This window comes from Momordica charantia (assembly GCF_013281855.1).
Source record: "Momordica charantia cultivar OHB3-1 chromosome 5 unlocalized genomic scaffold, Mcharantia_2.0 BLBB01000005.1, whole genome shotgun sequence".
Classification (NCBI taxonomy): Eukaryota; Viridiplantae; Streptophyta; class Magnoliopsida; order Cucurbitales; family Cucurbitaceae; genus Momordica; species Momordica charantia.
In genome coordinates, this window is record NW_028275163.1 from 11190794 (window position 1) to 11212629 (window position 21836).

At 38.2% G+C, this 21836-nt stretch overlaps 1 pseudogene; it reads left to right on the forward strand.

Annotated features, from left to right (window-relative positions):
• The first annotated feature begins 9406 nt into the window (after positions 1–9406).
• On the forward strand, positions 9407–12806 carry LOC148211301 (uncharacterized; annotated as a pseudogene).
• Positions 12807–21836: the final 9030 nt, after the last annotated feature.

Genomic DNA, 21836 nt, shown 5'->3' on the forward strand with positions numbered 1-21836 from the left:
AAAATTGCAAAAACTCTCATAAGCACCTCTATTAAGTTTGACAAAGATTAAATGCTAATGTGTTGACGTTAAAGCTTATTGAGGTATGTTGAAACTTTGTCCCTCTTATGCATAATGTTTATCTATTTAGGGGAGCAATTCTCTTCGAAGTAAAATTTAGTTTAGAATTGCTTATAATTGATGCCTCTTGATTTTCTTGTTAATTTTTATTTAGAAAGCATCTTGATAGGGGAAATTTTTTTTTTTATAAAAATTCGTGCTAAATGTCTTTTTGTCCCTTTTTAAAGGGAGTGTTAAATTGCTTTAGAAATGTTTAGCTTTCATGTCTTTATTTATTTTTCTAAATATCGTTTTTGGTTGATTCCAAAAGGGTGAGAGGTAATAAGAAAAAATGAATGAATTTATGAGAAATTAATTTTTGAATGAATTTCAAGTATGAACATTATGGTGATTTGTTGGACTTAATGTTATTATTATTTATTGTCTATACATTTTTCATCAGTAGTTTGTCATCATAAATAAAAAGGGGGAGATTGTTGGCTTTTTGGCCCTTAATCTCAGATTAATTAATTTTAATTAATTAATTAATTAATTAATGTTTTGATGATAACAAACTTAATTTTGTTATTTGACAATTTTAGTATTTTGAAGTGTCCACAACATAGAGCTCCAAATAAGGATTCCAACATCTTTTGAATTACCCAAATTGGAGCTCAAACGAAGAAATTATGGTAGAAAGAAGTCGGAAGGAAAAATACACAAAGTGGATGACGTGGCAGTTGAGTCATTGCAACGGCCATTGAGGAAGCGACATGTGATGTAATTTGTATTCTTAAAAAAATGAAAGAAAAAAAAAGAACATAGTGAAGAAAGAAAGGACAAAGAAAAGAGAAAAAGAAATTGAAAAAAAAAACAAAACAAAAGTTACCGTTGGTAACTTGAATAAAATTAAAAAAAAAATCAAAAATAAAAAATCCTATCAGAGGTGTTGACACGTTTTATTAAAAAAAAAACTTCTAAAGTTACCGTTGGAGTTTTTGTTGATATATTATTATTAATATATTATTATTATTATTATTATTATTATTATTATTTCTTTTCAAATAAAATCTCAACATTTGATTCAATTTCTTTTCAATCCAATGACCCAAATTAAATTGGATTTCAAACCAATTTCGAACCTCTTCTACCTTCTATTTAAACATCCTTCTTCTCCCAAATTTATATACTTATTCTCTCCCAATTTTCTCTCTAATTTTTACATTGTTAATCTCTCTTCAAAACTTCAATTTTTATTCTATATTCTTGAGGGAGATTTTATTTGAGAGATATTTGAGCTTCCAATTTTATTTCTCTTAGCCAAATTGAGGGTTTTTATTGGTAAGATTTTTTCTTACAAATTTGTGAGCAAAAATTTGTGTATCTACTCTTTGAGAAAGTTTGTGAGATTGTACTCAAAATTCAAATCTATTGTGAGGGTTGCTCTTGAGTCTCGGAAATAGCATTGCAATGGTTTGATTTTAGACAATGGAAAGGATCAGATTTGTTCTTGCTCCCGAAAAAAGAACATTGTACCGGTTGGACTCTAAGCAGTGGAAAGAGTCAAGTTCTTCAATTGAACATCCAAGAGGAGCTTGGGAAGTGGAGTAGGTCGATTGTTGCCAAACCACTATAAATTTCCGGTGTCATTTTCTCTAACCCTTCTCTATTTAATTTTTGCAATTAATTTTCTTTATTATAAATTGCATGAAATTAATCGCTAGAATTTGTTATTCATGTTTATGTGCAATATTTACACTAAAATTAATTAGGGTGCTTGAAATGTTATTTCTAAGTTATTTCGAAGTTATGATAAAATTATTTATTTGTAAAAAGTTTACATAATTGTTTAAATTGGGTCCACCGTCGTAAAAAGTTCAAAAAAGTTTCATTAAACCCTATTCACCCCCCTCTAGGGTTGTCATACCCATCCAACATGAGCCATATTCGGGCCCTCCACTCAGGGAAATGCCTTGGAACATCAATTCTCAATAAACTTACGCGCGAATGAGTGGTGCCACATGAGCTATCCGTACTCGAGGGCAGCCTTGAAACATTGAGTGTTCCTGTTAAGGTAGGAATACGTCCAAGTGGGAGCCTTATTCGGGTATTCTACTAGGGAAATGCCTTGGAACATTAGTTCTCCATAGGGTTGTGCGTGGCCGAGTGGTGCCACGTGGGCTATGGACTCAAGAGCAGCCTTGGAACTTTGAATATTCCTGTTAAGATAGTAATATGTCCAAGTAGGAGCTCTATTCGGGTCCTCCACTCAGGAAAATGTCTTGGAACATCAGTTCTCTAGAGGGTTGCATGCGGTCGAGTGGTGCCATGTGGGCTATTCGGACTCGGGGGCAGCCTTGGAACTTTGAGTGTTCTTATTAAGGTAGGAAAACGTCCGAGTGGGAGCCCTATTCGGGTCCTCCACTTGGGGAAATACTTTGTAACATCAGTTCTCCAGAACCTTGCTTGCGGCGGTGCCAGGTGGGCTATCCGAACCGAGGGCAGTCTTGGAACTTTGAATGTTCTGAAAGGCTGGCGGTGGCACGGTGCTCCATATCGATTTCGTACATGTCAGTGTACTTATTACCTTATCTGGAGGCATTGGGGATCGTCCTTGGGCTGCGTTCTCTCAACCGTCACCATTTCGGTATTTTGTCATTATATCGCGTGCGCTTCGAGACGTCCCTGCTGAGTGTGAGGCACGTCGCGTCGTTTGTCTAGGAATACGGACCGATGCGCCTTCGCCGAAGCGACACCTGGATTCTTGATCCAACGACTAGGGATCGACCCTTTCCCTTTAAATTGGAGGTTCGCCCCCACTTCTGTCGTCATCGCCATTCTCTTTTCACCCTCCTTTAGGAAAAATGTTTGGCCTTCCAACAGCAACCCTATCGAAGTGGAAACTCTTTCGGATAACGATTTTGCTTTCTCGAAGGGACACCCTCTTGATGGGAATGAGGACTACCTTCTCTCGAATAGAGAGGAGGCATCCTCAAAGGAAAAGGATTACCTTGTCTCCAATGGTGGGTAACCTTCCGAGGAAGAGGACGACGCAGACGAAAAAGTGGCAGAGGATGGGCCTGGCGGAGGCGAGGAGGGCGGACCTTCAAAAGTAGCGCCCTTTTGCATCTGGGGTCGCACCTTCCTCAGCTCCTCCGAACATTGTGCAACTAAGTAAGGATGAACTCATTGCGCGAGTTTGCGAACTAGAACGAGACCTAGGCAAGATGCGAGAGGAGTATGTTGATGACGAGAACGGTATTCGTTTTGCTGTGTAGACGATTCGAGAAGTCCTACAGGGGATGGAAGAGATAGAGCAGGTTTACCAGTTACTCTTCTGCAGGGTCAGGCGCTTGGAGAGGAGGATGGTGTGCCGTGCTGGAGGGGCGCAGGAGGAGTAGACGATGCCGGCGTCAGTCTGTTTGGAAGGAGGCCTCCCCCTTGCCTGGGTTACGCTTTATTTGGAGGACAGTAAACAGAACAGTAAACAGACTATCAAATCATAAGTAAATGCATCATAAAGATTATAAGGACACAAAATTATTACCTTGATCTAATTGAATTATAAAGAAAATGATCACCTAAGTAGTACATTATTAAGGACTCCCAAGAGGCTTTTGTTCAACGTAGGAAAAAAAAACCACATATGCCAAATGAGATAAATTCGAATCTAAGTCCCACAGCCACCAAATAAGTTTCAATCTAACTATATAAGTCATACCTCTTGATGAAGAAGAAGAAAGCCATCGTGCTTTGTTATTTCTGATATGTACTCAAGAGCAATTCTTGCAGCATCCTAATCAATTCCCCCTTCGATTAGGAAACGTATTTGGAGAAATGAAACGTACCCCATTGACATTCACAACTGACCTATACTTTGGTAGGTGTGAAGATCCTTTATTAAATATCCGATAAACTGGTAATGGAATGATTGCTTTTTGAGCATATTCATTAAATTTGCTCTTGTATGTGAGATGTTGCTTATTTTCTACATTTTATTAACAATCCAGTAAAGAACAAACTTATGCATAATAGAATTGTATGGAACTCCATCCTTAAAATAAAATTACAAAATTACAAAGTCAAAATAGAATGAAACAGAAGAAGAGTCTAAGCCTACATGTGGAGGATATTAAAATTCCATTAATCCTAGATTAGAGAAATTTCCAAACAAGACCAACTAGAAATTTGCAAAACTCTCCGATGCACTAAACGACTCAGTCTCTCACTCCTTCTCTCTCTCTTTTTAAACTATGATAGGCAACAACATCACAGACTTACGAGTCGAATCAGAGGGAATGGGAGATGAAACCGGTAGAGACATTGATCTGTCTGCTGTAGGGAACCGAAGAAGCGACATTTCAAAAATCCAAGGTGGAGAGAGAGGAACGGGAGATTTGGGAAAAGTCTAAAACGAGTGGTTTCAAAATCGAAGGGGAAGAAAGAGGGATGGAAGGAAAATCTGGCTTTCTTATTTCTCCCTTCTCCTAGGTGTATTGTACCTGTAGGCTTCCATAGTTGGCCTGTCTTTGTTTCCTTAATATGGATAAGAGGTTCTTTACGTACACCACCTACTGTGAACTAAGAGTTGATTATAGAAAATGGAAAAAACAAATTTCAAAAACGGGATAAATTTGTTGTAAAATTGAGGAAAGAAACGAGACACCACAGTATACGAATAATGAGAGAGAAACAAAAATAGACAAATTATAAAATTGAAATCATAAATAAATAACATGTAAATTAAGAAATAGCACATAATTCTTTGGAGCTTGCCAAAGATAAAAATGGGTGTTGTATACTCCCATTTTGCATTATTCTATATGCTGAAGGGACACTTCTCGAAGTGTTCGTGACTCCATTGATACAAGAAGCTCGTCATCTTTCAACACATTTTTATGCATAATTTACTTATTACTTACTTATCAAATCTCCAGTTGAATACATAAAAGATATTGAAATTCAAATTATAAATAAATAGTACCTAAATTGCATAGGAAATTCCTTCAATTTTTCTATATATTTGAAAACCATGAATTGCCTACATTTATAGGCAATTTAAATAACCATGACATGTACTACTTGGACACTAAGCATGGATGAGATGATGACAAATGGAAAACATAATCAACAAACATGTGGCCTGTGGCCTTTGAATGGGCCTCTACAATATTAGTTTTATAATAAATTTGATATTTTTTTTTTTTGAAGGTGAAGGTACTCTCATTTGAGATAAATTCATATTGTTCTAGACACTCGATTTGAGATTTTTTGGGCTGCGGAAACTCTTTGACTTATAAGTATAATCCCCTCTGTGTATTTTTTTTTCTCTTTTCTTTTTTGTATATATGATGACTTATTCTTCGTAATTATTATTTTTGGAACCGTAAAATTTCTCTACAATAATAAAACTTGGAATTCCATCAACTCAAAATATTTGGTTTTTGTTTTTCCCTTCTTGCCTATGTCAAAATATCAGAAAAGAGGGATGCACTAGAAACCCTTTTAATTCTATTCATGCCTTTGTGAATTACAGTGAAGTCATATATATAGGTGAAGGGAAGAAAACTCCTACTGATATCTTAACTTGCTAACAAAATAGGATCTTAACCTACTAACAAAAATAAGATCTTAACCTAATAACAAAATCAATATCTATTGCTAATTGAATTGGTGATAATAACAAATATAACAACTGTCGCTACGGGTTTGCGACGTGGAGCAGCCGACTTTCTTCCGAAGAGGAGAAAATGGAGTCACCACCAGTCTTCATTTATAGGGTGTGACTGGCCACCCAAATGCATGGATAAGTTGGTCTGCAAGAAAATGATATGAGTTCGGGGGTCTTTTGTGTATAGGAAGGTATTAGCACCCCACAACACTGGTTCAACGAACGATAATTTATTTTTCATATTATTTCTAAAAAAATGGCCTTCAAAGAAAAGAATTTTATTTTTTATTTTTAAATGTCCCATGTTTTACTGGTCATTATTCATAAGGTAAATAATGAACAATAATTATGAGTGGCCTAAAGCCATTAAGAAAATTTTGTTTATTTGAATTTAATTCGGTCTCCCAAAATAAATTCATCATATTAAGGAATCGACCTTTCGAATTCCTCAATTTCCATCATAGGAATTTTTTAAGAAAAATATTAATGACAAAGATTTGATTTGTTATTTTTTTTGAAATATCATAAGTGTTTTTAAAAGTCTTGGGCTTATTAGAAGGTAATGTATTTATAAAAAGATATTTTCTCAGATAAGTGTTTTTTTAAACCATATTGATTAAAATTACGTATTAAAAATCAAATCTTGGCCTCTTGAGATATTGATCTTTACTCCGAGAACATCGACCTCCCGAACATTTCAAGGTTCTACCGTTGGGGCTTTTCATTACCAAGTTTTTAGTTGAAGATATTTAATAAAATTAAGAAAAATAACATTTATTGTACAATATTATATACATTTGCCAAATATCATAGATGTAATCAAAATATACATGTTAAAAAGGTAATCAATAAAATCACATGTTACCAATAGTTCAAGCAACCATGATATGAAATTAGCAATAGAGATAAAATAAGAACAAGACAAAATAAAATAATGGAAGAAACATATCTGGAAAATAATGTTGAAAGAATTAAACTTGCACTTGGAACATAGGTAGGCATAAAAAATGTGTGACGAAGTACATCAACCTACTTTATTCGGCAAGAACATGGAAACTTACCGTTTTGCAAGCAAACTCCGAATCTTACCTCCTCCTTCAAATGTGGTGCGAGTCAAACGATGAAGAAGAAAATTGTGGAGAAAATAGTAATAGAGCAAAAATTGAGAGAAAGTGAATAAAGAGAGGGGAAAAAATAAAACAAAAGTAATAACCAAAAAAAAGAAAGGAAGATGATGAAAAAGTTACGGTGAGTCGATGAGAGAAAATAAATAAATAAAAAAAGAAAAAGGAAGCAAACCTTAGGAGAGAGCAAAAAATGGGAGTACTAACCTTTCTTTGATTTGTTTCTTCGTCCTCCCTAAACCTAGCCACCTAGCTCCTATTTATAATGTTTCAAAACTCTAAATGGAAAATATATTTTCATTCATTATGCAATCAATCGAATCTTATGATTTTATTTCAAATTTTATTTTTACCCAAATTATGCTAAATTAGAATTAAAACTTTTCCATATGAGTAAGATTTTATTTTATTTTTATTGAAAGATTTTATTTTGAGAAAACATGGAAATTCACATTTAATAAAAAAATCTTTTTGATTTTATTACTTTTTTTATTTTATTTAAATGATTTGATTTTGAAAAGAAAATCAATATTGAAATCAAATACTTTTTTTATATTATTTATTTATTTATTTTGATAAAATACAAAAAAAAAGGAAAATATTCACCATAAAATAAAAACAAAAGTTTTACAAGAAAACTACTACAAATCAAATAAAAAAGAATGATGAAATTGAATACCCCACAAATTTAGTGGTCTACAACAACCAATCTCAACAAAATATCACACATCACTAAGTCCCAATGTTTACACGTCATTAGCTTGTTAATCAGCTACCTTCACAGCCTATGCTTCTGGAATGGAATAGAAATAGCTTTTCTTTGAGGGAATAGAAACAGATCATGCTATTTATTGGGTTTTTGGACTCAGTAGTCTTTTTTAAGGGTCCACTCTGAATATATCCCTACCCCCCAAACTTAAGAAAACATGTGCTGACATCACTTTTTGTATGAAATTACAAACGAGTCTTTTTTCTCCACTTCTCCCCGACTTTAACGGAGTAGATGAGTGTTCTCTTAAATGCTGACTCCGGGACTTGAACAAGGGGCCCCACCCTCTCATTGGCCCGAAAGGGACTTCTGGTTATTGGTCGGACCATAACCGGGTTGTTCATCAGAGGAGCAGTGGTATTTAAGGAGTAAGATGTAACTCAGGGGTAAAACGGTAATTTGACCTAACTTGAGTTACGAGCACTTGTGAATGATTGACTTGTCATTAATGGTCGTATATCCGTGGACACGAAAACATTCTGCAGTGAGAAAGTGCAACTGCGGGTCTTTAGTGGAATGACCCGTAGTTAACGAATGTTGATTAACTCGGTAAATGAGTTTGACCGATTAATGTGGTATCGTTGGAGCTTTGGATCTGTAGGTCCATTAGGTCCCCTTGCTAGCTCATAACGGGTAAAACGAGGATCAAGTTTTGGAAGAATTTGAATTGTTCAAATTACTTAAGGGATTATATGTATATTAATATATTATAATATATAGTTAATTATAAATTAAAACTATATATTATGAGAGAAATTATTTGAATGCGATTCAAATAAAATTAATATGAATATGATTCATATTAAAACTATAGGTTAAAAATTAATGCACATAAGATGTACATTAAATCTATAGGTTATACGAGAGAAATGTTATAGAATATGATTCTATTTATGTGATAAATAATTAAGTGTTAAATATTTGATATATATATATGTTAATTAATTATTAATTAGATTAATAATTAATTAATATTTTATTAATTAATATGATTAATTTAATTAATTATATATTAATTATTATATATATATTACAAATATATTATATATATATATAAATTATATGTTATTAATATTTATATTTATATTAATATTAAACCCCGCACTCCCCTGCAATTGCAGGGGAGTGGGAAGTTGGTATAACGTGGGGAGCTACCCCACGTCATTCTTCTTTTTCTTTGTCAAGGGTGTTGCAGAATGGTTCTGCATATTTTCACAGAGAGAAAAAGTGTGGATCTCCCATCTCTCTCAAGCTCTCCCAATACTCCTTCTCATACAGAACGAGGTGCTCCCACAAGCACGGTCTCAAGACCCAAGAGGATAGTGAGGAAGACACGGTGGTGGTGTTCGTTGGGAAATCATTGAAGAAACGTTCTTCAAAGGTAATTTTTCCCCTGTGTTTTCCTTCTTTGCAAATTGATTTTGTTTCCCAAATATCACGAACAACGGTCCGCTTCCGCTCCGGGATTCTCATCCCTTCGTACCTTTGGCGTGTGGAAAAAAAAAAGTAAAACATGAATCTCCCAAATTTTAAAAACTTACTTGACTACCGAAAACTTATCTCCCTAGCTTCTTCCATCAATCAAACTCTCACATCCCATTTCTCTCTTTTACTCTCTCGAACTCTCAAAATCACTTCCCTTCACAAATATTTCGAACTTAATCGCAAGTGTTTTGAACTTAATCACAGGTGTTTCGAACTTAATCGTAGGTTTCTAACTTATCTCCCTCCTTCAATCAATCAAACTCTTTTACAAGTGTTTCAAACTTAATCGCAAGTCATTTTGAAAGGTTTAGTTAGAAAATGAATAGAGATTGGATTAAGCTAAGAGATAGGTTTTCAAGAGACTATGTAGAAGGAGCTTCACAATTTATGGAAGTGGCCAAACGTCATGCTAATGAGTTGGGAAAGACGAGATGTCCATGCAAAAAATGTCATAATGTAATGTGGCATTTGTTGGACGTAGTGGAACAACACTTATTCACAAATGGGATATCTTCTAACTACAGTCCGTGGTACATCACGGAGAACCACCCAACTATGACCAATATCTAACAGACACCCATCCGCCCCAAGAGAACATAAATAGAGAGTGTAATGTTACCAGAGAACAAGATGAGATGTCTGAGTTGCTAAATGATTTGAGAGGTCCGACGGTAGAAGATGATGAAGATGAAGAAGACTTTGCCTCTAGGATACCAACACAAGGTTTTGAAAGGGACAATTCGAACGAGTTTGAGGACTTGATGAAGGAAGCAACTAAAGAATTTTACCCTCGTTGTACAAAAATAAACTCGTTGAATTTTTTGATTAAGTTGATGCACATCAAGGTGCTAAATAAGTGGAGTAATAAATCATTTGATATGTTACTCGAATTTTGAAGGTAGCATTTTCAGACGGTACAAACATATCTAGTTCATTCTATGAAGCGAAAAGGAAACTGCGTGTGTTAGGATTAGGATACAAGTCCATCCACGCTTGCAAGTACGATTGTGTATTATTTTGGAAAGAATTTGCAAACTTCGAAGTGTGTCCAAAATGGGGTGAGTCACGATACAAAGATACCGGTGATAGTAGTAAAAAGATCCCTCATAAGATATTGCACCATTTCTCATTGATACCCAGGTTGAAGCAATTGTACTCATCAAAACATACAGCATCTGAAATGAGATGGCATAAGGAAAAGCGGGTTGATACAAAGGGTGTGCTACAACATCCAGCTGATGTTGCCGGGTGGAAGCATTTGGATGCTGAATTCCCTCAATTTGCATCAGATCCTAGAAACATTCGATTGGCTCTAGTTTCGGATGGATTCAACCCATCAAGTAACATGAACCATTCGTATAGTATGTGGCTGGTTATACTTGTATCGTATAATTTGCGGCCTTGGAAATGCATGAAAGAACCATATTTTTTTTATGTCCTTGCTCATACCCGGACCTAAGTCGTCTGGAAAAGATATTGATGTATATTTGCAACCATTGATTGAGGAGCTGAAGGAGTTATGGACCAATGGTGTGCGCACATATGATTGTTTTAGTGGAGAATATTTTAAAATGCATGTAGCTTTGCTACAGGACGATTTGTCTGGATGGAGTACCAAAGGCTATCAAGCATGTCCTATTTGTAAAGAAGATACATCATCGTTTAGAATATGTGGTAAAATATCATTCATGGGTCATTGCCGTTATCTTCCAAAAATACATAGTTGGCGTAGGAGTAAATGTCATGACGGAAAGAATGAACATAGGCCTCCTCCAGCCATAATGGATGGGGATGAGATTCTTCATGAAGTGACCTATTTGAAATTTTCCCCATTTGGTAAGCATCCATCAAATGCCAAAAAGAAGCGAAAGCGTGATTCTAATATGACAAAAAGGAATATATTTTTTGAACTTCCTTATTGGTCGAAACTCTTATTAAGGCATAAGCTTGATGTGATGCACATTGAGAAAAATGTGTGTGATAGCTTAATCGGCACTTTGTTGAGTATTGAAGGTAAATCTAAGGATACATCAAACGCTTGTTTGAATTTACAAGATTTAAAAATACGCAAAGAGTTACACTTACAGAAACAGGGTAATAAGTATCTGAAACCTCAAGCTACGTACACTCTTACAAGAAGGGATCAGATAGAATTTTGTAAGTTCCTTAAATCTGTCAAATTTTCTGATGGATTTGTTTCAAATATATCTCGATGTGTTAGCGTTAAAGATGGTAGAATATGGGGATTGAAAACTCATGATTGTCATGTTTTACTCCAACGAATTCTTCCTATAGGTATTCGAGCATACGTACCAAAAGATGCGAGTACATCTATTGTTGAATTATGTAAATTCTTTTGTGATTTATGTTAGATCGTTTAGAAGCTGATATAATGCTTATACTTTGTAAGTTGGAGAAGATATTTCCCCCAGCATTTTTTGACGTCATGGTACACCTTTCCGTTCATTTGCCTTATGAAGCAAAAGTAGTTGGTCCTGCTAGTTACAGCTGGATGTATCCTATCGAGAGAAGCTTGTGGACTTTGAAACAATACGTTACAAACAAGGCTCGTCCAGAGGGTTCGATAGCAGAAGCCTTTGTCATGAATGAAGCGTTGATTTTCTGTTCATTGTATCTAACAGGCATCGAGACTAGACTTAATAGGGACAAACAGAATGATCATACAATACCTGAGAATGAGATTTGTAGGAAGTTTGACATATTTAGATAGAGCGCACGACCATTAGACTGAACAATTGCGCAGAAATAGAGTCTTATCACAGGTACATTTCCATTGCATTTATTAATGAAGCATGCATACTTCATAATGTATTGAATTTATGTTTTTCTTCTAACAAAAGGCAACATTTGAGAATGCTTCGACCTCGGGCGGTAAGCACGATCGACTTATATAGAAATCACCAATTACAGTTTCCCGATTGGTTTAAATCTCAAGTAAGTGTGCTTTTTTAGCGTCCCAAAGTTCATACTACATTATGTGTAAACAATAATTGCCAAAAATGTTTATTACATGAGCATGTTTTAGAACTACGAAAAGATGAAAGTATATTTGATGATCACTACTCTTTAGCTATGAGATCGGCTTCTCACGCACGCACTTATAATGGTTGCATTGTGAATCGTACACGTTTTCACAATACAGAGCGGGATAAGGTCGAGTAACACAAAATAGTGGAGTCATGGTGTCAGGAGATACTGGAGGAGATGATAAGAATTTCTATGGTGTCTTAAGCGAGGCTTTAGACTTGGACTAATGTATTAGAAGACGTGTCATGACATTTAAATGTAACTGGTTCGACACGGATGTGAAAAAAAAAAACGATCAGTAGTAGATTTAGGATTTAGAACGATCGATACGTCTCACTACTGGTATGTGGATGACCCATTTATCCTTGCTAGTCAGGCCCAACAGGTTTTCTACGCGGACGATCCTAAATTGGGAAAAAATTGGAAGGTAGTGCAGATAGTTCAAAATAAACGTTTGTGGGATGTCCCAGAACTAGATGATGTGGATAATGATGAAGTTAATATGTTAGAGATAGAAGGTGGTATTAGCATCGATCAAACTATTGTAGATAGTTCTTACTATAGAGATGACATTACTCCAACTGTTGTTGATCTACAAATCATTGAAGAACGAGTTAACACGGGTCCACCATTGAACATAGACGATAGTTTTATAAATGACGAACAGTAGAATGTTGAAGTATCTCATTCTAACAGTTCAGAGACTTTAGAATCAAATGAATTTGAAAGTGATTAAGTATGTAATTTTACTACATACCTACTTTTGCAATGTGTTCGTGTTGATAATGTTTGTAATTAAAGCTTCATTATTTATTGTATTATTTGACAATGTTTTGAATATTTTTTTTAGGTATGGCTTGAAACACACAAGGGGAGGTTGACGATATATTCGAGGAAGGGAAACAGAAGGAATACTTGGGAGACGACTCCCAAGACATCCTTTCCAGTTAGTATAGTTAAAAGTTTTTATTTTTGTTAAGATTTCAATAATACTTGATAAAATGTGTAATGATTTAAGGTAGTGCTACTCAGTCTTGTAAGGGATGGGGAGTAACTTGGTGTGTACATTGGACAAGGAGGTGGGAAAAGATGGGTCTATCTCTATTGTAATGGACGAGTTCTCACAGAAGCCGATATGAAAGAATGCCACACGCATGTCAAATGCCATAGAATCCATTGTTAGAGAGAATTTCGACCCAGCACTCTACTCCCGTTGGTTGGACGTACCGAAGGAAGTTAGGGATGCAGCAAAACAACGCATATTGGTAAGTTATTTATTTTCATATGTTTAAATACAATGACATGAAATTACATCGCACTCATTTATTTCTGCAGAATTTGTTCAAAGTGAACATGTCACAGACGACAATAAGAAAGTATGTACACAATGCTACAAACAACATTTAAGGAGTTTAGGGCAGAATTGTATACCCACTACAAAGAAAATGGACCTCTCAATGTAGCTCGGGAGAAACCTCATGCTAGAATCACGAAGTTGGAGGATTGGCACAAGTTGTGCGACAGATGGGAGACTCCCGATTGGAAGGTGTGTAAATCTATCTCCTACCTTAGACCATTGTGAGATTTGATGCTAATCTCATGTTGCTAACTTCAATTAGAAAAAAAAAATCAGAAAAAGCCAAGAGAAGTAAAGCGAAGCTACCATACAACCATCGAGCTGGGTCAAAATCTTTCGGTCGCCTGCAACACGAATTGGTATGTATATATAGTTCATAAGAGCTGAAAGAGACAAAAGAGGAGATGAGGCAAACAAAATAGAGTTGAGAGAGACGAGAGATCGACAGAATGTCTCAGATGAACGATTGAGCAAGAATGGAGAAATTCTAAATAAAATGCAAAAGCATGAAGCAAAAATGCGTAACAAGTTGAACATCTTCAGGCGTGCAATGGCACAAATCATGAGTTAAGAAAGCTCAGAACTCGATTCATCATTTGGATAGGTAGGAATCTCATCCTTAAGTAGTCCTTTGAACATGTATATATAGTTTTGCCCATGGATTAAGTAATTGTGTGGCTATCCTGCAGTTCTGGTAGTCGGTTTAAGATAATCATTGTCGTGTTTATATTGTTCGCGTGATTTATGCTAATTATCTGAAATGAAATTAATCATAGTTTGAGATAGTTATGTTGTTTATGTTGTCCGTGTGACTTTGGTAATCATAGTTTTGCTTATGAAAATGAAGAGAGAGACATAGGAGGAAGAAAAACCATGTAGTAAAGGGGTCGAAGTTAGTGATAGTGAACTGTTGGGAGGTGAGGTTTTGATGTTGGAAACTTGGAATAATCACAGACATATGAGATTCGATCTTTAATGTGAGTTGGTGAGTTGAGGATGGATACTTATTTTGATCAGTAATGGATTCGTTCTTTACTTTGATTTGTTTCTTTATGGAATTTGCAATGTGATGAAGTTTACTTTGATTGAATTCACGCTTCATTTGTCTTGTAAATGATAATGGTAGTATTGAATAGATTGAGTTTAGTTTTAAGGAATTGGACAACTCCAACATTGTGTAGAAATGGAGTCTTTGCATACAGGTTGATTGAATTGCACAACATAGGGTTGCTAAAATAGGAATTGCACAACTCCAACATTTTCATTGAATTGAGTTTAGTTATGTTGTTTTTAGATTCAAGACTCCATTTCTTTACTTAAGTAGTCATTTGATTGAATTTATGCTTCATTTGTCTAGTGGATCGATCAAGATGTTGGAGTTGTTGAGAAATATTTTTGATCAAGACGATGGCTACAGCAGTGAGTTTATGGGGGGTTGTTGGAAGCTCAAGAGGGAATCCAAGGTGGTGGCAACAGGCCATGAAAGATCTTCTATGTATGTGTCAGAGTTTGGGGTTGCAAAGGGTTCACTGAGACAGACTATGCACAGAGTAGCTGCAGATGGTTCAGGGCGAGACCTTAGAGGATCAGCAACATTGATGACCAGAACAAATCAGAAGAATCTGCCACAGCTCAAGTAAAACATTTGAAAAGTACAGAAAGGGAAATGAGAATTTGATAGGCCATCGAGTTCATACCTCAGCTGTCAGACGTTCAGGCGAGTTGGTGAAGTCGCATAGGTGAATAATGCGTTGAAGGGTACAGGTTCTGTTTCTAGTGTGGCAACAGACTTGGGTAGGAGCGTCAAGTCATTAGGGGAATATTCCTTCAAAGGTCGTTGGGTTCGATCAAGAAAGGAAGCGACCATTTAGATCAAGTGGGAGTACATGGCTATGTCTCTAAGTCTAAGAGACAAGACCACGTAGAGCTGCAGATGGTTCACTGAGACAGACTATGCACAGAGTAGCTGCAGATGGTTCAGGGCGAGACCTTAGAGGATCAGCAACATTGATGACCAGAACAAATCAGAAGAATCTGCCACAGCTCAAGTAAAACATTTGAGAAGTACAGAAAGGGAAATGGGAATTTGATAGGCCATCGAGTTCATACCTCAGCTGTCAGACGTTCAGGCGAGTTGGTGAAGTCGCATAGGCGAATAATGCGTTGAAGGGTACAGGTTCTGTTTCTAGTGTGACAACAGACTTGGGTGGGAGCGCCAAGTCATTAGGGGAATATTCCTTCAAAGGTCGTTGGGTTCGATCGAGAAAGGAAGCGACCATTTAGATCAAGTGGGAGTACATGGCTATGTCTCTAAGTCTGGGGGACAAGACCACGTAGAGCTGCCCAGTCTCGGGGTAGAGTCAGATGATGCTTGGGTAAGGCCAAGCAGTGTTGATCAGTTCATTGATAGAGGAGTTAGAACTGTGCCTTGACAGAGGGTGTCAAAAAGTTGATAGGACACTGTTGATGCAGTGGGAGGCAGGAAATTGTCGCTTTGTCTCCAAGTGGGAGATTGTTAGGATTGATGGAGTCAAAACGACGTCGAATCGAGTTAGGGAAGAGTCGGGATCGAGCCAGGACGCGTCGGGATAGAAGTATTTAGGTCTCTAATCTAAAGCGGTACAATTTCTTTTTGTCCAAGAATTAAGAAAATTGGGAAAAGGGGGAAAAATATGGAAATTTTCATTTTGGGAGGGTAGGAGGAAACTGTTTGAAATCTGGAAAATTTCATTTTAGAAGAGAGGGTGAGAGAGTTGGGAAAAATACTAAACGTTAAAATTTTACCTTTTTCCTTTATTTCATATGCAAATCAAGTGGGAAGAGGAAGATTGAGAAGAGAGAGAAAGAAAGAAATCATTTGGGAGGAGGAAGATTGAGAAGAGTGTGGATCAAAAATTTGAAGACAGAGAAGAGAATAGATGAAAAATAGCAAGAAAGAGAAAAATGACTCATTTGTAATTTCAAGTGATGTTAGTCCATGTTTAAAAAACATAAGTTCGAGGAGTGAAGATATATTTCAAAGTGGACCCTTACAAAAGACTACTCAACCCAAAACCCCAATGAATAGCATGATCTGTTTCTATTCCTTCAAAGAAAAGCTATTTCTATTCCATTCCAGAAGCATAGACAAGTGGGAAAAACAAAAACCAAATATTTTGAGTTGATGGAATTCCAAGTTTATTATTGCAGAGAATTTTTACGGTTCCAAAAATAATAATTACGAAGAACACATCATCATATATCCAAAAAAATAAAAGAAAAAAAAATACACGAGGGGATTTTACTTATAAGTCCAAGATTTTTCATAGTTCAAGAAATCTCAAATCGAGTGCCTTGAAAGTTGAAACAGAACTGTTGATGCATGGATTTTGACCCTCCGGTTCTTCTTCTCGCACACACCTAACTCGATGATAAGGGAACCAATACCTGCAAAATCAAACCAATCTAAACCGGTGTGACCTTAGTCACACAGGCTCCGATGCTTAAGTTAGCAGGGAGAGTTGAGAAAATAATTAGCTAAGGATGAGTCACCTCCCCTTCATGGTTGGATCTCACTGCTACTTATAGCCGTGAAGATGATTCCAGAACCTTCTAGCCAAACCCTAATTCGGCTTTGCAGGGCCCGAGGAATCGTAGATCGTAGGCGGGATCGAGAAGTGGTCGGGACCGAGAAGTGGTCGGGGCCGAGAAGGGGTTGGGACCGAGCAAGGGTCGGACCGAGCCCTCTCGACCTGGTTAGTTCTCCGTCAGTCGCTTTCCTCGTTCTCTACCCTGACGTTAGGTCGTTCTTTGGGCCGGCTCGTTACGTCACGGGCCGGTCTCCCCCAATCAATGATCTCATACTTCAACTCCTTGTCCCGTTCGGGTCGTTTTTGTTCTCCATAACAATGGCTCCCACTCTCAAAACAAAAGACGAATAATTGTGTAAAGATCTTTGTTTTGAGAGTACTTGTCGCTAGTCGTTACCACGAGATCATTGTATATCAGTGGCTAAAAATGAGAAGGTTGCTAATGCACATGGCTTCTACCAAAAGCTTTTGATCCAATTTTGGATTTTAGTGCTTGGTTCCTGCCACTGGTGTCTTGAACTTGTCGATACTATTCATGAATTGGAAGTTTTTTCCAATTTTCGTTGACCATAATCAAGTCCCCTGAGCCAGGTTTTATTCTCATCTGAGTTTAAACCATTTACTTTTGGCCTTGGGATCTAACTTTAACAGAACTAATGTCGATACCTTTGGGTTTCTAACCTATTTGGCTTTTGCCCATGTTTTATACCTCAGAGTTTACTCTCGGGTTTCTAACCCACTTGGCTTTTGCTAATGGCTTTTATACCCTGAGTTTAGTCGGCACCCTTAGGTTTCTAACACATTTGGCTTCTGCCGGTTTTTTACCCCAAGTTAAATCAACACCCTCGGGTTTTTCACCTATTTTGGCTTTTGCAATATGAGTTTAGTCGGCACCCTTAGGTTTCTAACACATTTGATCGGTTAGGCTTGCCTGTTTTCTGTTTTAACCTTGCTGGGCCTGTACGCATGCCTTTTCAACACCTCGGGATTCTTTTCCTTGGTTTCACTGATTGGCTTTTAGCTTATCGGCCTGCTTCTAGGTCCGTCCCAATTTTGAGTTTCTTGATTGGTCGTAGATATGTAGATATTTAGGTCGTAGATATGTAGATATTCATATGATGCCCCCTGCTTGAGAAATTTATTTCAGAATGAACATAAAAACTCAAGTATCACGTCGAATGTCGAATACTGTATTAGTAGGAGGATCGTCATGTCCAAGATTTAGTTACAATAACCTTCGAGTTGTAGTATCGAGCTATTCGATTTTTGTATTCAGTCGTTCGTAGCCGTGCCGTTTCTCGATGTTCTTCTAATAGGTCGAGGTTTAGCTGTACGGATTTGTTGTTGTCAAGTAGACTGAACTGCTCTACCCTTGGGGAGGGGAGTCCAATTTCAACTGGCACTACCGCTACAAAGCCAAATGATAGTGAAAATGACGTTTCTCTTGTCGAAGTACAAGGTATTGTTCTGTAGGCCCATAATGCGTTGAGAAGTTCCTCTGCCCACAACCCTTGGAGCTTTTCTAATCTGGTCTTCAGAGTTCTTTTGATGATTTTGTTGACTGCTTCAACCTACCCATTAGCCTGCGGATGTGCTGGCGAGGAACAGATGTGCTTAATGCCCAACTCCCTACAAAATTCTCTAAAGGCAGCATTGTCGAACTGCTTCCCATTATCACTAATAATTGTGTAGGGTATTCCGAAGCGGCAAATTATGTTCTTCCAGATGAAGTTGGTGACCTTTTTCTCAGCAATTTTCGCTAGGGCTTTGGCTTCGGCCCATTTAGTAAAATAGTCGACTGCCACTACTGCAAATTTGGTCTGACACTTTCCTAGTAGGAGAGGCCCTATAAGGTCTATTCCCCACTGAGCAAAGGGCCAAGGACTCATTATGCTTGTTAGAGGCACTGGTGGTTGTCTAAGTACTATTGCAAACCGTTGACATTTGTCGCATTTTTTTGGTGAATCGCTTCGCGTCGTTCAACATGGTCGGCCAGTAGTACCCTTGTCGAACTATTTTGTGACTTAGGGATCGCGCTTCAGAATGACTCCCACAAACACCCTCATGTATCTCTCTCATGACGTAGTCAGCTTCGTCGGGCGTTAGACATTTTAAAAACGGCAACGAGTAGCCTCTTTTGTACAGATTGTCATCTTTAAGCACATATTTGGCTGCTCGTCGTTGTAGTTGCTGGGCCTCTATCTTTTCAATAGGCAGGATCCCGTCTCTCAAATATTTGATCAAAGGGCTCTTCCAGTTTTCTTCTGGTTGCCCTTGCTTATCGATATCCATTGCTTCCTGAGCTTCTATGCTTAGCTCAGGTAGAATCTCGATCGGTACAATTCTGCCTAGGTCGGTTTCATAAGCTGCAGCTAGTCGAGCTAACGCATCGACGTTGACGTTTTGAGCACGTGGAATTTGTCGAATCTCATATTTTGAGAATTGGTCGAGCTGGTTTTTTACTTGTGAAAGGTATTTCGCCATTCACGGTTCTCTAGCCTGGAACTCCTCTTTCACCTGACCTACAACCAGCTGTAAATCACTTAGTATCAGTATGTTCCCGACCCCAACATACGTGGCCACTTTTAGTCCTACTAGTAGAGCTTCATATTCGGTTTCGTTGATGGAGTTGACTTTGTTGCTTTCATTTTCATAGGTTTCTAACCCTTTGGCCATAGCCACTGGTTTTATACCCGCTGCCGTTTTTACTCCATCTCATGTTGTAACTGTGCTAGGTCAATCGACCCGCTTCTGGTTTGGCCATGTTGAGATTGTTTAATTGTTCTTTCCAAATTTGTCGATTAATGTAGATTCTACTTTCAAAATATGTCGATTAATGTAGATTTGTGCCTCATTGCACCTGGTCGGCGCCGAGCAGTGGTCGGATCCGAGCAGAGATGTGCTCGGATGGGTCGGACCCGAGCCCTGCTCTGCCTGCTCGGCTCGGGCTGGTTCTACCAAGTTTGCGTCGTTGAGTCGATCATGACCTATTGCCCCCTACTCTCGAGGTAGTGTATTGTCGATATCTTTTGAGAGTATGTTTGTAGACGAGGTAAGGTGTTTTATCAAAGTCGCTTGGCATCCAACTTTGGATTTAGAAAACAGAGTTGGTAGGGAACCAAGTTAATGGATATTGAAGGGAGTTGGACATCCATGAAACTCAATCTTTCATGTTCTACAGTGGCATCAACCAATTGATCTATTTGAGGCAAAGGAAAAGAATCCTTTGGACAGGCCTTATTTAGGTCCGTGAAGTCGATGCACATTCTCCATTTGTCGTTTGGCTTCTTTACCAGTGGCACTACGTTGGATATCTACTGGGGATAATGTACTTCCCGAATGAAGCCTGCTTTTAGTAGCTCCTCCACATGTTCAGCTACAATCTCGTTCCTTTCTTGGTTGAACGCGTGACGCTTCTGTTTCACTGGCTTACAGCTCTCGTCGACATTGAGTCGATGTACCATGACTCCTCGCTCGATTCCCGGCACGTCCTCCGACGACCATGCGAACACGTCGGCGTTGCTTCTGAGGAAGTTTATAAGGCTTTCTCTTTCCTCATCCCCCAACCTGGTTCCGATGTTGGCCCGTCAATCTTCGGCTGTCAGAGGGACAGATTCTACCGCCTCAACCGGTTCCCCCTTGTCAAGGGTGGTCGAATTAAGTCAATGACCAGGGCTCAGCGTTACCTCATCCGAGAGGTCGGTCGCTTAATTCAGGCTCGTCACTGGTTCTCCCCTGTCAAGGGTGGTCGGATTAAGTCGATGACCAGGGCTCGGCCTTGCCTCACCCGAGAGGTCTGTCGCTTCATTCAGGCCCGACGCTGGTTCTCCCCTGTCAAGGGTGTTCGGATTAAGGTGATGATCAGGGCTCTGTCTTACCTCACCCGAGTGATCGGCCGTTTCACTCTACACGCCTCGGATCAGAATTTCGCTCGGATCGGGATTTCGTTTCAACGAAGCTTGCTTCACTGTATCGTCCCCACAGACGACGCCAATTGTTGATGCATGGATTTTGACCCTCCGGTTCTTCTTCTCGCACACACCTAACTCGATGATAAGGGAACCGATACTTGCAAAATCAAATCGATCTAAACTGGTGTGACCTTAGTCACACAGGTTTCGATGCTTAAGTTAGCGAGGGAGAGTTGAGAAAATAATTAGCTAAGGATTAGTCACCTCCCCTTCATGGTTGGATCTCACTGCTACTTATAGCCGTGAAGATGATTCCAGAACCTTCTAGACAAACCCTAATTCGGCTTTGCAGTGCCCGAGGAATCGTAGATCGTAGGCGGGATATTCATGGGCTGGGCCATGGGCCTAGCAGGGGTCGGGACCGAGAAGTGGTCGAGACCGAGCAGGGTCGGGACCGAGCCCTCTCGACCCGGTTAGTTCTCCGCCAGTCGCTTTCCTCGTTCTCTGCCCCGACGTTAGGTCATTCTTTGGGCCGGCCCGTTACGTCACGGGCCGGTCTCTCCCAATCAATGATCGCATACTTCAACTCTTTGTTCCGTTTCGGGTCGTTTTTGTTCTCCATAACAGAACAAAATGAATTTACCTCAAATCGAGTGCCTTTACCTTGAAACAAAAAAAAATCAAATTTATTATAAAACTAATATTGTAGATGCCCATTCAAAGGCCACATGGCCACATGTTTGTGGATTATGTTTTCCATTTGTCATCCTCTCATTCATGCTTAGTGTCCAAGTAGTACACATCATGGTTATTTAAATTGCCTACAAATGTAGGCAATTCATGGTTTTCAAATATATAGAAAA